General features: G+C 35.5%; 1 long non-coding RNA gene across 2 annotated transcripts in view; it reads right to left on the bottom strand.

Moving 5' to 3' along the window:
- Positions 1–15,378, bottom strand: part of LOC106557625 — a 195,822-nt gene that overhangs the window by 57,780 nt on the left and 122,664 nt on the right. For both annotated transcript variants that reach the window (XR_005377148.1, XR_005377147.1), the window contains exons 10-11: positions 2,261–2,403; positions 1,444–2,181 (exon numbers count right to left, since the gene is read on the bottom strand). This is a non-coding gene — a long non-coding RNA (uncharacterized LOC106557625). The remainder of the gene's footprint in view (positions 1–1,443; positions 2,182–2,260; positions 2,404–15,378) is intronic.

Below are 15,378 nucleotides of genomic sequence, written 5' to 3'. Positions count from 1 at the left end.
ATATATTTGATAATTCAATAGAAGAATATATATTAGATATACATTCTCTTATATTATTAAGTCTAAACTAATATTGATAATTTTCTGATGAGAATTTTTTATTTAAAGTTAATTTCTTTTTCAAAGAATATAAAAACCAGTCTTAATTCAGCAAATCAGGAGACTATATTGCTTTGAAATAAAATGAAATATCTAACTTGTATGCTGAATTCGAAAGATTTTTTTTAATTTAAAGCTCTATAAATCTGAGAAAAGAGAGCTACATGCTTTGTTTTTTCTAAAATTCAGGGTTTCCAGAAATCAAGGAAATTGCCAAAAAAAAAAAAAAAAAAAAAACCCTTACCTAAAATTAACTGAGAATAACAGTGACAGAAGAAGGAAGCAAATCAAGATTTCTCTACTTAAGAGATCTAGCCCAGCAAAAATCACATGGTCTATAATTTTCCATCTAATGTTTCTCATGTAGCATCTGGTATAAACTCCATTCTTATTAAATATACTGGCAGCCCCTTATTTATAAGCAGAATGTGATCCAAAGTCCATTTATTCCTTAGAAACAATGCAATACATGCCTTGGTTTCTTGGCAGTTACACAAAATATGTTAAGGAAGTAGCTGAATTACTATAGTTCTCCAATTTTAAAATAGATTCATATACGGTTGCAATAACAAAACTAAATGAAACCAAAATACAATTGTTGAAATTTTGAAAACGCAGCTTCAATTCCACTGCTGGCAGGAGTTTAATGGGAAACAGAGGAGATAAAATGGGTATCTCTAGAGTCTAAAGTACCATCCAGTGACTTTCAATGTTGTTAGAAGATAGTGCCACTGCTATTATATTATGTTGCTATACGCATTACAATATTCTAGTACATCTTCAAGACTATTATTGTATCCTAAATATCATTAGAGTATTTTTTTACTGGCTTTAAAAAATTTTTTTTGGTTTGTTTTGGTTGATGGGCATAGGTGTTCAGCAGGTCTCAGCTAACAAATTGAATGATATAAAGGGAAAGAAACCTAAAAGGAAATATAAAGATGGTTTCTTTAGAAGCCCCTGAGAAAAAGAAGATGGAGAAAGAAAAAAATAAAGTGAATAGTTGCAGACACACTTAACAGCTTTATAAAGGACAGTCGTGAGTATAGCATTCACAAGTTAATCCCTTTTCCTTCCTCAGACACCATGTCATGAACCCAGCCAGGTTCAGTGTCTGCAAAGTCATTCCATACCAACTCAAGAAATACCAAAAAGTACTTACAAAATAGGGCAAAAATAAAAACAAATGTATATTTTAGAAACATACAGTATAATCACCTGAAACACTATAAAGCTGCTATGATTTTTTTTTTTTTAAATATGGACTAGACTAGCTGAGGCTTCAAATTTCACTTAACGGTCATTTACTGAGCTACAGTAAATGCTACAGTAAGTGCTACATACCTGCTACATATCAAGGATTGTTCTAGGCACTTGGAATCCATTAGTAAACAATAGTCACATCTCTTCATGGAGATTCTTTTTTTTTTTTCCTGATTCCATACTCTTCTCTTTCAATGAAGTTGCATTGCTGAGCTCCTGTAAACAAGGTCCTGTGTATGTGCTCTGTAAACAGCAATGCTTTTTTCCTTCCTTGATAATGTAATGTAGTTTTGCCACAGTCCTGGCTTTCCCAAAGTCCTCTTTCATCAGTTTTAAATGTAAATAAAATAGTTGCCTTCTCTTTCAATGACCTAAACAAAATTTTCTGAAAAAAATCTTAGCTACTTCTAGAGCTGTGCTTCAAGTTTTCTCTTAAATGCTAACACGAAGCCAACAATTTCCCTTTTGGAAGCAATCACACCATTCCTTTATTGACTCAAGCACCTATGCTGAAATTCATTGCTTGGTTTAGACTTTAAACTTTGGAGGCATAGGTATTTTCTGACCAGGCATCCACAAAATTGCATATGTTTCCACCTCATTGCTCAGCCAATGCATTTTCATGCCATCAGCAATTGAATTGACTTAGCATTTTCTTCTCACTTCAAATATTTCCCCTTGTTCTAAAAAATTACACTCATACCCAAATGAGACAACTTGAAGTGAGTTCATTCACTTTTATTCCAGCCTTCATGTCTCAAGTAAGGTTTTTCTTCACTTTTGTAGTGATTTGACATCCTGAAATTCGTATCTCCTTTTCTAAGACACAAAGTAGAAGAATTGTACTTTAAAAATCGAAGGAAATACAAAAGTGAAGAGCAGTATAAAAGACACATACTTGTTGTAAGTGCAATGGTCCACATAGCCAGACAAAACCGTGGCTAGCAGCCAGCTCAACTGTGCCTTGCTGGATCTTCCAAGGCATCACCTGACATGGGGTCAGTGGCACAGACTCAGGGACTTAGAAGTTCACTTTCTGTGCTGGGGATGTGAGAGAACAGAGGTCATTTCATGATGCTTCTCATAATTCAAGGTAATTTGTATTCAAATAAAATGCTTACTTTCAACAGTGGTATGAACTGCTATTAAGAGGCCAAAGGCAAGACATCTGGTGGCTCAATGGTTGAGCACCTGCCTTTGGCTCCAACCCTGATCCCAGGATCCTGGGATCAAGTCCTGCACCAGGATCCTCATTAGGGACCTGCTTCTCCCTCTGCCTATGTCTCCACTTCCCCCTCTGTCTGTCATAAATAAATAAAATCTTTAAAAAAAAAAAAGAGGCCAAAAGCAAAATAAAGACTCAGGTGTGATAAAGAGAAGACCACAGTGACATAGGGAAGTGAGGTTTTTATACCTCTGGCCTGAGTGATTACCTCAGCATCTTTCTCATCAATTATCCATAATTACCAAATATCATTAGTAGCTCTCTAAAACATAAATGAGATTGAAGAAAGACTAAGAAAGCATAGTTAGAGGCACACACCTTGGAATAGTTTAGACAACCTGCCATGTAAATCTAAGAGTGGTTACATATACCATTTTCACTATTTTGACAGGCATTTGAAATTCTTTAACTGTGGGATTTCAAGTTTGTAAAAGGGATGTGTCAGTTAAAAGTTTTTTACTATATTAATTTTTATAACTATCAGGTATATGGATTAAGTATCAGGCATTAGAATTGGCTATTTCACGTTTTATAAATTGTTTGCAATAGTAATATCTGCTTCTTTCTTTTTAGTTTCTATCTTTCTTCTATTCTTTTTCTTCTTTCATTTCTTATAAATGCCCCAATCTCTCAGAAGAAATCATTTAGCAATGCTCACTAAATAATTGAAATTGCTCCAGGTACTTCAAATTAAATTTTTTTTCTATTAAGTGTTTTTAAAATACTGGCATTGGTTTGCAAAACAGATGTCCAGAACCTTTCAAGACAGTTGAAATTTGAACCTATCATCATTATCTTACCCCATAAAAAAATCCATTTATCTTACCTATGGGGTGTCAAAATCTTAGAAACGTAGAAGTTCAAAAGGAAAGATACTGGTATGAGCTAAAAGCATTCTAGGAGTTCAGTAGAAGACCAGGAAGTTTATACAATTTAGGGAATTTAGTCTAATTAATGCCCCCCCCCAAAGAAACCTCTCCATTTGTAATGCAACCGTTCCCAAAGTATCAAAGCAAATTATAGAATTGTTTTCATTGATGTTAATAGGATCAATTTGAAATGTTTTTAAAAGATAAAAATGACCTAAGAAATAATTCTCCAAATTCCAAAAACATGGAAACACAATCAAGTATAAATTAGATGTAGCTATATTGTTAGTTTTTTGCCATATCCTATACTTTAAGCCAACCCACCTATTTCTTCTTGTCTCCAAATGTGACACTCAAAGCAAGTTTCAAATAATATATGATACTCAAAGTGTAAGATCACTTTCTCCGATTGGCTTCTAGCTTAATTTTTACCAATTCTGATTTCCCTGATTCTAATTTATTAGTTCTAAACCCCATTTCACCTCAGTCCTGCTTCCTTCCCCCTAACTCCCTTACTAAATTTGATAGCACTCTGCATGGTTCTGTCCCAAGGAATAAATAAGCTTTAAGTGACCATTCAAGATTTTTTAACAATTAGTACAGCATAGGACTTAAGCTATCAGAACAAACACTGGTTATAAATAATGGGTACTTCTATACTGGCACATAACTGCTCAAAAATACTCTGTCTCCTCTGTACTTGGATTTAATCTAAGGTTCTGTTTTTATACTCACTGGTTCTAGTATCTGTTGTTGATATGCTGAGTTCCTACCGTGGTTCAAAGTTGTATGTAATTTAGGTACCATGATCAGTTCATTTCTACTTGGATTAACCCTCCAAGTCCCCCGCCTTTTTTTTTTTTTTTTTTGAAGATTTTACATAAATTCAATTTAGTTAACATAGTATATTTTTAGTTTCAGGAGTGGAATTTAGTGATTCATTAGTTGCATATAACACCCTGTGATCATTACATCAGTGCCCTCCTTAATGCCCATCACAGCAGTTACCCCATTCCCCCACCCACCTCCCCTCCAGCAACCCTTTGTCCCTAGAGTTGAATCTCAGGATTTGCCTCCCTCTCTGTCTTTATCTTATTTTATTTTTCCTTCCCTTCCCCTATGTTCATTTGTTTTTTGAAATTCCACATGAGTGAAATTATATGGTATTTGTCTTTCTCTTTTTTCTCTTAGCATAACACCTTCTAGTTCCATCCATATCATTGCAGTGTATATGTATATAAACCACATCTTCTTTATCCATTCATCTGTCGAAGGACATCTGCACTCTTTCCATAGTTTGGCTATTGTGGACATTGCTGCTCTAAACATTGGGGTGCCTCCAAGTTCCTTTTAAAGGACAGGGGATAAAGGCTGACAGCAGAGATTGGGGACAAATGGGTGAAAATATATCTCCTTTTTATGATTTATAAGGTTCTTCATTTAAATGTTTTCTCAATGATTATCCTTCAATTTACAATTGTTTTTCAATTTCTATTGAGCAGCTGCATGATTAGCAACAACTGAAATGCCATAAGCTGTCCTTAAGCATTAGAGATTCTCAATGGAATCCAATATTGGAGAATAAGCACACCCATAGTTATGATATTTGATAAGAACAGGACACTTCTGTCATTTTTCTCTTTTTCTGTTTTACAGATCTACTTCAAAATAATTTAGCATGATGTGTGTAATTGATCTAATAAATCATATCTCATAACACATACCACTTAAAGTAAAAAGAAAACAAGTGATTTATTAGCCATCCCCTTCAGTTATTGAAAGTGAATACATTCGGACTTACAGGAAAGAGAAATAAGACCCTTCCACTAACTAAGAAGAAAGGAAATTAACATTTGTTTAGTGACTAAAGTATGCTAGAAAGCATAATTAGCACTTCAATTATACATTATCTCATTAAATTTTTACACAAATTCTGCAGGTAGATGTTATTAACTCCCTGAGTTTTTTTCTCTGTTGTAGCCACAGGTACTTTGCAGTCCAGTGCCAGGAGCCAAATAGATATCTATTGACTGAACAGATTCCTAATTGAGATGAGGACACTAAGACTCAGGGTTGAGAAATCTTAGTCAAAGTAACAATTTTAGTCAATTTGTAACAATTACTAATATTTATTGTATATCCAATCTATTCTATGCCAAGTAATTTACATGAATCTTCTCATTAATCTTCACAACAATCTTCACAACCTTTACTTTCATTTTATTTATAAAAGAATTGAGGTTCAGATGGGGTAAGCAACTACACCCGTTTACACAGCCAGGAAGCAGCAGAAATTCCAGAATCTGGACCAGGAAGTCATAGGCTAGAAAAGGCCTGTTTCACCACAGAAATACTGTTTCTCTTAGAAGCAAAGGTAGAGATTTGACACCAGCTCTAACAGTGCCCAAGCCCAAACTCTTGTATAACTCTAATCTCATGCTGAAAGACATAAGCAACCCCAGTCTTTTAGTATCTCCAAGGCTGACAAGCTTTGATCGTCTAGTCAAAATATCCCCTTTTTCTAGGTAGAAATTATCATTCTTAATTACCCTTGTAATATGCAAAGTAAGCTTAAAATTCTACCTCTCAAAACTTTTTAAAGTCACTTAATCCTCAGAAAACCCTAATAGTATAGGCATTAGTTCTACAGAGATTAAAGACATGCTCAAAGTTATAGGTGGTAGATGGAAGAGCAGAGACTATTCTCCTGACTACTACATGTGTCTTATAGAATCACAAATTGAGAGGTTCAAAAGACAATTTTAGGGTTCTGTGAAGAGTTTGACTAGGGGATCTAACTTTCTGAGGATGAAAGCAATCACTTCGTTTTAGTGAGCTATAGAATGTTCCAGGCAGGGAGAATATATTTGAAGTTTCTAAGGTAGGCAAGCATTTGGCCCAAAGGAGGATCTTGAAGCAGACCCATGTGACCAAAGTGCAGTGATTAGGGGAAGGTAGGCAGCTGGAGAGGGAGTCCTGTCAGCATAAAAGGCTGTTTAGAATTTTGGGTGTTTTTTTCCTGAGAGTAGCAGAAAGCCATTAGGGTTCTGAGCAGAGTGATGAACTCCAATTTCTGTCTTAAAACAAGTGCTGGCTGATGTGTGAAGATTAGACCAGAAGAAGTGAAGGGCAGGAGCAACTCAGTCAGAGGTCCAGGTAAGAGGTAAGGCTGGCTAAGCATGAGTTACTGTGGAGAGGAGTGGACAGTCAAGCAATGGCACGTGGAATTGACAAGAGATTGGGCATGCATTAAACAGGTCCATAAAGTTGGGAGACAAGACAGTACCATGTAGGACTATAAATAAAGGTCCACCAGATATAAAGTACCATTTTTATGAGAGGCCATCCATTGTCTCCATTTCTCAGGGAAATTCTCAGGTCACCCACTTCCCTCCTCCTAAATCTCTTAGAAAATGGATGGGCCCACACTACTGCATTGCCACTAGAAGTTCTCTTTTTTCCCTCCTCAGATGGCACGCCATTTTGTGAAATCAAACAACTCATTTATTTTTCATAGATATAGCTGGAGGAGACTCCCATCTCATGTAGATAAAAGAGGGAATGAGGATAAATGACTCTATCCTGTGCAGTGCCACATTTAATCCTAAGACAATTTGAATTTGCATTGCTACTTCTTTTTGTTTAAGCAAAATCTTTGCATGCTGTTAGGGTAAGGCTCTGGTCTATCTGTCTGTCTGTCTCTCTCTCCATTTTTTTTTTTTTTTCATATTGGAGTCCTCTTCTGTTTTAGGAGTGAAGGGATGTGTGCCAAGTCCACCTCTTCTTACTAAAAATATGGATTTGTTATTATTTTTGTAATATTCTGTAGAGTTTTAATATCTAAAAATAAAAATAAATGCTGCATCCCTCCAAAAATCATACTAAAATAACCTATAATCTATTATTGAAATATGCTAGTCAAGGGAAATATTATAATGTGATAGGCTGAACATGGCCCCTCAAAGATATCTATACTTTAATCCTTAGGATCTTTGAATACATTACCTCCCACAGCAAAAAGGAATTTGTAGGTGTAATTGAGTTAAGGACCTTGAGATGGATTACCCTGGATTATCCAAGCAAACCAAATATAATCAAAAAGGCTTTCCTAAGAGGGAGACAGAATGCTAAGTATTAGGTAGAGGTACTGAAAGCTGTTACACTGCTGACTTTGAATGAATATGAAGGATAAGGTCACTAGCCAAGAAATGCTGGCCATATCCAGAAGCTAGAAAAGAAAAGGAAATTGGTTCTCTCCCTGAGCCTCCAGAAGGCAAGAAGTCCTGTCACCATCTTGATTTTAGCCCACTGAAATGATTTCAGACTTACCTCTAGAAATGTAAGATAACAAATTTGTATGATTTTTTAAGCCATTAACTTACGGAAATTGTTACAGCAGCAACTGGAAACAAATAGATATTGTTAAACTTGAACTAAGCCATTTAAATTGATAGTAAAGCATTAGCATTTGTATCAGATACACTCAAGAATAAATCTAAGGTTGCCACTTATTCTGTGTAATCTTACAAAGTTACTTCTACTTTCTGAACCTCGATTTTCTCATTCATAATATAAGTAAAATGATAACTACTCTCAAAAGATGCTATAAATACTTTGGTCTGAGTGTACTAATCTTTCCTCTAGTGTTCTGCCTAATAGTATATACACAAAAGGATCTATAGCCAAATAAGAAATAATGTGCATGTTTAAGTTCAAAATATTAATTATCCTAAATTCTTAAAAGTACAATGTGACAGAAGCAGCTAGTTATCAGTCAGCTCTCAGTTCTACAATTGCCACTAATTTCAATGGTACTGAAATTGTGGTTCATGGATTGTTGCTGGTCAGAAAGCCCACTGATCTCCAATGAGGTTAGTACAGAAATTAAACTTAAGGTTCTATATGTTATATTTGTAATAATTAAATGCATTTTGTTCCTTGGGTATTATCATCAGTAAATAAAATATTCAGTTCTGTGTTTGGTTTTCACTACCTCAGCTACCAACTAGAGCTGATGCCCAGCTTGGTTTTGAAAATAAGTTCACTTTGGTTTACCTTAGAGCTTAAATCATCAAAGCTCTGGGAGAAGCTCCAGCCATGAGTAGGAAATATTTAATGTACATATAAATTCCACATTCTATATCTACTCTGACTCAAGGTCAGGATTTAAAGCCTACCCCAATAGGTCCAGCATAATTTACTCCTGGGGGAGAATCCTCTTATATTCCAAAGTGCTACTCTGTTATAACATATTCTATGATTCTGCAGCCATCCACAATATAACTAACTATTGAACAAGATGGCATAATATTTATCTAATTGGGATCCCAAGTTCAAAATGTCCAAGAATGAGAATGGCAGGATAAGGCAAAATAGCATTAACACTAGACTCTCTGAATGGTCTTCTCAGTGCACTAAAGAAAGCGTAATGAAGACACTACTTAAGTAGCAGTGTAAGCTAAGTGGCTTGACCCTTTCCCAAGTCCCTTCTAGCTTTAAAACTCAAATTTGGAATTCAATTTTGAAACAGAGATAGTATTGCAAATCAAATATTCCATATGTTCCCCACATTTCATCTTCTTGAATTCAGGTAGGGCCGAATGACTTATTCTGATCACTGTACTGTGAGCAGGGGTTGGCCAGACACTGAAGAAAAGGTGTGAGTTCCCTTCTCATTCTTAGGAAGCCTGGAGCTCAAAAGTTGAGATGGCTGAGTCATAGGTCAAAGGAGACTACACTGTTGAGGCATCACCTAAAGGACAGGGTAGTGAAGAGTTATTTGACCTACAGATGTCTTTACAGGAGAAGAAATAAGCTTTAGGTATTAAGCCCTTGAGATTCTGTGTTTGCCTGGTACTGAAGCATAAGCTTATCCTCATCTGTCTGCTGAATAATTAACCATCAAAAAGAAAGAGTAATGAAAATCATAAATAAGATGAGAAAATATACTTGGCCAAATGTAAGATCTTGTTAAAATTCCTAAGTTTTAGAATCATCTAAATCTTTCAAGTTTTTATTTCTCATCACAAAACACAACTTTATGTTCTATGTAAAAGGTTGCAAAATCTCAGAAAAAATTCTCTTGAGGCTTTCTAAACATCAAAAAGATCTTTAAGCAACACTTTGAAAAGTTAACAGAAAATTAATTTTAAACACACAGTTCTTTGTTCTTATCTCTAAAGTGAGTGAGTTTAAACTTTCAGTGAAAAGGTGCTGACAAAATGCATTTTGACAGATGATAATACTGTAAATTAGAAACAAATGTAGATTTGAAGGGTCACAATAAGACTGAGTAAAAACTGGAATGCAAATGCATTTTAAACATCTCCTACATCTCTACTGTGGAAAGTCTCTCTTAACTTCTATTTAAAGTTTTTTTTTTTTTTGACATGTTAATTCACAATCACATAAACATATACACTGGAGATACTTTAAAGGTGTTTCTCCTTGTTAAAAAAAAAGTCAGCTGAAAATTCATAGACTTGACTATTCTTATTTTTTAAATGTAAGTACTACTTTTTTTCTCGAAAAATGTTTTTTAATGAATTAAACAGCACAATGATAGTATAGTTTATTCAGAAACAGGTCACAAAAAGTGGTCCTGTTTTATTCAGGATGTCATGTCCCAGATGTTAGAATCTCAATTCTATTTCAATGTGACATTTTCAAAACCAGAAAGCACCCCGAGGGCCTGGCACAAGGAACAAAGAGAAGAAATTTTTCAGATAAAATGAAAAGACCTAATACTACTCAAGGCTGCCTATTTTATAGCTAAAGGTATATTGACAATCACTCTGAGGCAGTTGTACCTACTCTACTGGAATAAACTGATGATATGAGATCCTCTACCTACTGCTGGAGATGTCTTGAGGATTATTCCATAATAGAGAGAATGAACACCATATGCTTGCAATTTAAGAATAAATTAAAAGTGGGCCATTCTATAATTTGTAAACAATGACTAGTGAAGAGGAGAAGAGGCAGCCAGAATGGGGAAGATCAAGATTAGAAAAGATAAGGAATGACAAAAGGCAGGATAAATAATGAAGCTGAAATAGCTTCTTTCACTTCTCATCCAAATGAAAGAGCTTAGTCAGATCTTGGAGCAGGTGTTTGTAACTCAAGGATTTCTGAGGGGGCATCGATGCCTATTCAGGGGATAGTAAAACCTCCACATTTGAAGTAAATACAGAATATATTTGTGAGTTTTTCTAAAGAGAGAAATATAATTTTTGTCAGATTTTTTTCAAAGTTGAAAACTGACTCTAAAGTGGACAATATGTTATAGTCTGATACCAGGCTTAAGCAAGAATCAAATGAAGCATAACATTCACGGCAATCACATCTGAAAGTGGCCCATCATCCAGATCCAGTGGAGACAGAGCAAAATCAGCTGCATTTCTCCCCACCCAGATGAAACTTCAGCTGTCCTTCAAGGCTCAAATTAAATAGGTACTAGTTCTTCAGCACTATCCTTCAGGGATATTAGAAAAAAAGGCACATACATTCTTTTAAATGAAATAAATATAATAATTATGAATTTGTTACTGGAGCAACTGGAGCCCTTAGGCACTGCCTGTAGAAATGCAAAATGGTATGACCACTATGGAAAAAAAGTGTGGTTCTTCAAAAAATTAAAAATGGAATTGCCATACAATTCATCAATCCCCCTTCTAGATATATACCCAACAGTATTAAAAGCAGTGTCCCAAAGAGGTTTTTGGACAACCACGTTCACTGCAACATTTTTCACAGTAGACAAAAGGTAGAAGCAACTCAAATGTCTCTCAAAAGACGAATAAACAAAATGTGCTATAAACATAGAATATTATTCATCCTTATAAAGGAAGGAAATTCTGACACATACTACAACATGAATCAACTCTGAGGACATTATAATAAGTAAAATAAGGCAGTCCGAAAGACAAATACTGTATGATTTCACTTTATATGAAGTGAAGTATCTAGAATACTTAAACTTGTAAGGTCAAAAAAATAAAATGGTGGTTGCCATAGGTTGGAGGGAGGTGAGAGTGGGCAGTTGTTTAATGGTTGATATAGTTTCAGTTCTGTAAGATAAAAAGATTTCTGGAAATCAGTTACACAATAATTCAAATATATTTAATATTGCTATTTATTTGAATATGATTAAATGATAAATTTATATATATATTTTACCACAGTTAAATTGTTTTACTTTTTTTAAAAACATGGTTTAATTCTATATCTATTAACTTACAGGGATTTCCATGCTGTATTTTTAAGTGAGACAAGCAGGTATTGAAATAATGTCTTACAACCCCATTTTTGAAAAAAAGTAAATATTTTAAATGCGTTTATAAAAGTCATATAGTCATATAAATAATGATATACATCAAATTATCAGCTAATTTGAAGCAGGCAATGGCAACTGATTAACTCTGTCTTGTATGTTTTGTTTTTTCACTTCTACAAAGAGCATTTTCTTCAATAACTAAAAATAATAATTAGCAAAGAAAAATGACACAATGTAATAAGGATTCAAGCGGATACAGACATCAAAATCTATGTGAGATGAAGACAGGAGAAAATCTGTGGCTGTAGGAGATGGTTTCTGAAAAGGCTTGTAGCCAAGATCACATAAGAGCTGGACCTTGACCTCTGAGTGACTAAAGAGAGGTTGTCCAGATCTGGAATGCAGGAAAATAAAGACGGCAAGCTTGATGAAGATGGCATCTGTTGCTGTTGTTAAAATAATTCCATGCATATCAGTTTTTCCCTATTCAACTCATGAAGTTTGTGAGCAATATCTGATTTATGTGCAACTATGACTAACATTTTAATGACATAGAACATAATTCATAACTCCAAATATTTAACCCCAAATGTGCTTTTCTCATTTAACAATAGACTGTGAACATGCCTCCAGGACAATAAAGATTCAACTGCTTCTTTTTGACAAATTCACATTTTTAAAAAAAAATCCTATTCATAAATAGAAGGAATAAAAATCAATGAATTAAGCATTCAATTCAATAAATTAAAAATAATAAAATCGACTTTAGAAAACACAAATGAAGATAGATAACATTAAAAATTTAAGGAATTGATAGATCCAAGATGAGAGGGAAAACTAATGAGCATAAAAGAAAACTTTGCAAAACTCTATCCAAAAGAACTTAAAATCCAAGTGAAATTGATTTTTTAGGAAAATGCAAATTTCCGAAATTGTATCCAGAAATTGGAAAACTGAACTACATCGACTGCCATGTAAGAAACTGAGAAATTCAAAGAGGTAAAAAACAAAAGAAAACAAAACAAAAAAAAAAACCTCTAATGCTCAGAACTCACACAGGTAATTAAAAACAAGAAGATGGGATTCATGTAACAAGACATGAGTAACCAAGGATCCCAATTCCTAGCATATGACATTTGTTTAGTTGTGATGTGACCACTGATGCAAGAAAAAAGCATTTGTAAGCCTAAGGATATGTTTAGATGGAAAGGCAACACAGAAAAGTTGTTCTCTCCCTACTCTTAACCTTTAATGCCAACTCAACTACACTGGCTTAACAAAGTTCCTGACTAGCTGTCAGTTGGTTTCTGCTAAGGGAGTTCTAGGAAGCCCTGATTGTTGATGGAGATGATGAGTGCCATGTGACCCCCCCATTACTGACTGCAACCTGGATGAACATCTGATAAAGGACAGTTAACATATATTATGACTAATGGTCTACAAAATTTTATTGGTCAATCACAATCACTTTGGAAATTTTACTATTACCAAAAAAAAAAATCCCAGTTGTTCAGTGAGTCATAGAGGCAGCGGTAGATAAGGGTGGCCAAGTCATGTTAATTAGTATACTGTATTAATAAAACAGAAACATAAAGGATCTCCAAACTCAGCTGCAAGAAGGCAACACTGAAATCCACCCAGAGTGGCTTTGGATCTTTTTTTTTTTTAAGGTTTTATTTATTTATTTATTCATGAGAGACACAGAGAGAGAAGAGAGAGAAGAGAGAGAGAGAGAGGCAGAGACACAGGCAGAGGGAGAAACAGGCTCCATGCAGGGAGCCTGACGTGGGACTCAATTCTGGGTCTCCAGGATCAGGTGCTGGGCTGAAGACTGTGCTAAACCACTGAGCGACCCAGGCAGCCCGGCTTTGGATCTTAACAGCCTTTCAGTAATCACCTCAGAAAAGTCTGGGTAGGCTAGGGTTCCTGTTCTTCTGGTGAGACCCAACGGATTGTGTTTCCTTAGCTTCTCACGAGGCCTCACAACACAGCTGGAATCCATGTCTTTGTCATTTCCACTTCCATCCAGATCATGAAATTCACCCCTGCCCCTCCCCATTTAGCTGAGAAAGTTTCTGTTCTGGGCTCTGGCCTCAGAAACAATTCTCAGAAAACATTTTGAATTCCTGAACTGGTGGCTCGATTTACCACTTTGGAAAGATTAAAGAAATTGGTCTTTTTCTAAGGCTGAAAAGATAGTGAGGAAATTTATTAATGGTATTCAAGAACATGATGGATTCTTACATAGGTGGTACTAACCAGCTGTTCTCCATCTCTACTGAGAGCAGAACAAAGGGAAATGGTGTTAAATTGCAAAATTAGGGATTTTGTCAATTTAATAAATCACCGGGTCCTCATTCTCTCATCTCCCACTCCCTGTCCCAGTTGCTAACCTTTATCAGCTAAGTGTTCATTACTAGGCATTTCATTTTCAATTCCATTTATTCCTAAGTAGGAGGACCTAAGCAGTCCTGCTCTTTGATTTATGGATGTACAGTGTACTGCCCAAGTCCTTCTCAAATCTGCGTCTGTGATGAAGCATCGCTTGTCAGAAGCACTATACAGAGCAGTAGAATGAGGGCAAATGCTGACACACTTTTCAGTTCCAATCACGCCAGACCTCTGATGCCAAATAACACAGAGGTGCACAATTTCTCCACATCGTTTTGTCGATTTCCCTCCAAACTGCATGGTTATGGGACACTTTGTTATCAGTTCTAAGGCAGCCCTGACAGCAGGGAGTGTGAGTATTATAAGGAGCAATTTAATTCTATGAAATGAACCTAATGAAAGTACACAGGTAGAGCAGAGTCATGGGGCCAAGAAACCAATGGAAGAGATACCAAGAGGATCTGTCTAGGGAGAGTGGACTGTGCTTAGCAGGGATGGCAACACAAGACAGTGATAAAGACTTGGCAATGACTTCAAGCTGAGATGTGCTGAGGATATGAAGACTCATTTGCCCAGCATCTACCCCTTTAGATTAAAAAAAAAAAAGTAGGCTCTTTTTAAGTTTTAAGAAAGTTATCTCCCAAGGTGCCCAGTGCAGTCAAACAAGAAAGACTGTGATATGTTCCACCCAGAGACGCCTAACAACAACAAGATGTTACAGCACATACATTGGAATTTTCTAAGACGTTTCTGTAGAAATAAAACCCACACAGACTATCCTATGTACAAAGGAGGAGAAAAGCTAACCAAGTCCTCAAGGACATCACACCTATCAAATTAGAAAGAAGCTCCTTTCACTTACATAAAGCTTTTGATTTTTTCAATCTGATTGTTTCCCTGGGAGTGAAACTGCTATCAATGAAGAGATATCAGTCTTCCAGAGGCCCTGTCACCAGATAACTGTCCGCATATTATGCAGAACAAGAAAATATGTTTGTGCTCTTTACAAAAACCATCAGTATCTCAGTACCACCCAATTCATTTGGCTTTGATTTTGTCATTTTCCAAGATTGTGAAAAGTGAAACAGTCATATGGATTTATGGTTGTGCCAATGCTATTTGCAGTAAATAAGCACACTCCCTGAAAGGCACAAACAGAGAAAGTAATGGAGTCAATGTGAGAGGGCAGCTCTTTTTTTTTTTTATTCTTTTTTTAATTTAAATTCCATTTGCCAACATCTAGAACATCATTAGTT

Source organism: Canis lupus, chromosome 23, assembly GCF_011100685.1.
Source record: "Canis lupus familiaris isolate Mischka breed German Shepherd chromosome 23, alternate assembly UU_Cfam_GSD_1.0, whole genome shotgun sequence".
In the NCBI taxonomy this organism is placed as follows: domain Eukaryota; kingdom Metazoa; phylum Chordata; class Mammalia; order Carnivora; family Canidae; genus Canis; species Canis lupus.
The sequence above is the reverse complement of the archived record's forward strand: the minus strand, read 5'-3'. Positions and strand labels throughout refer to the sequence as shown.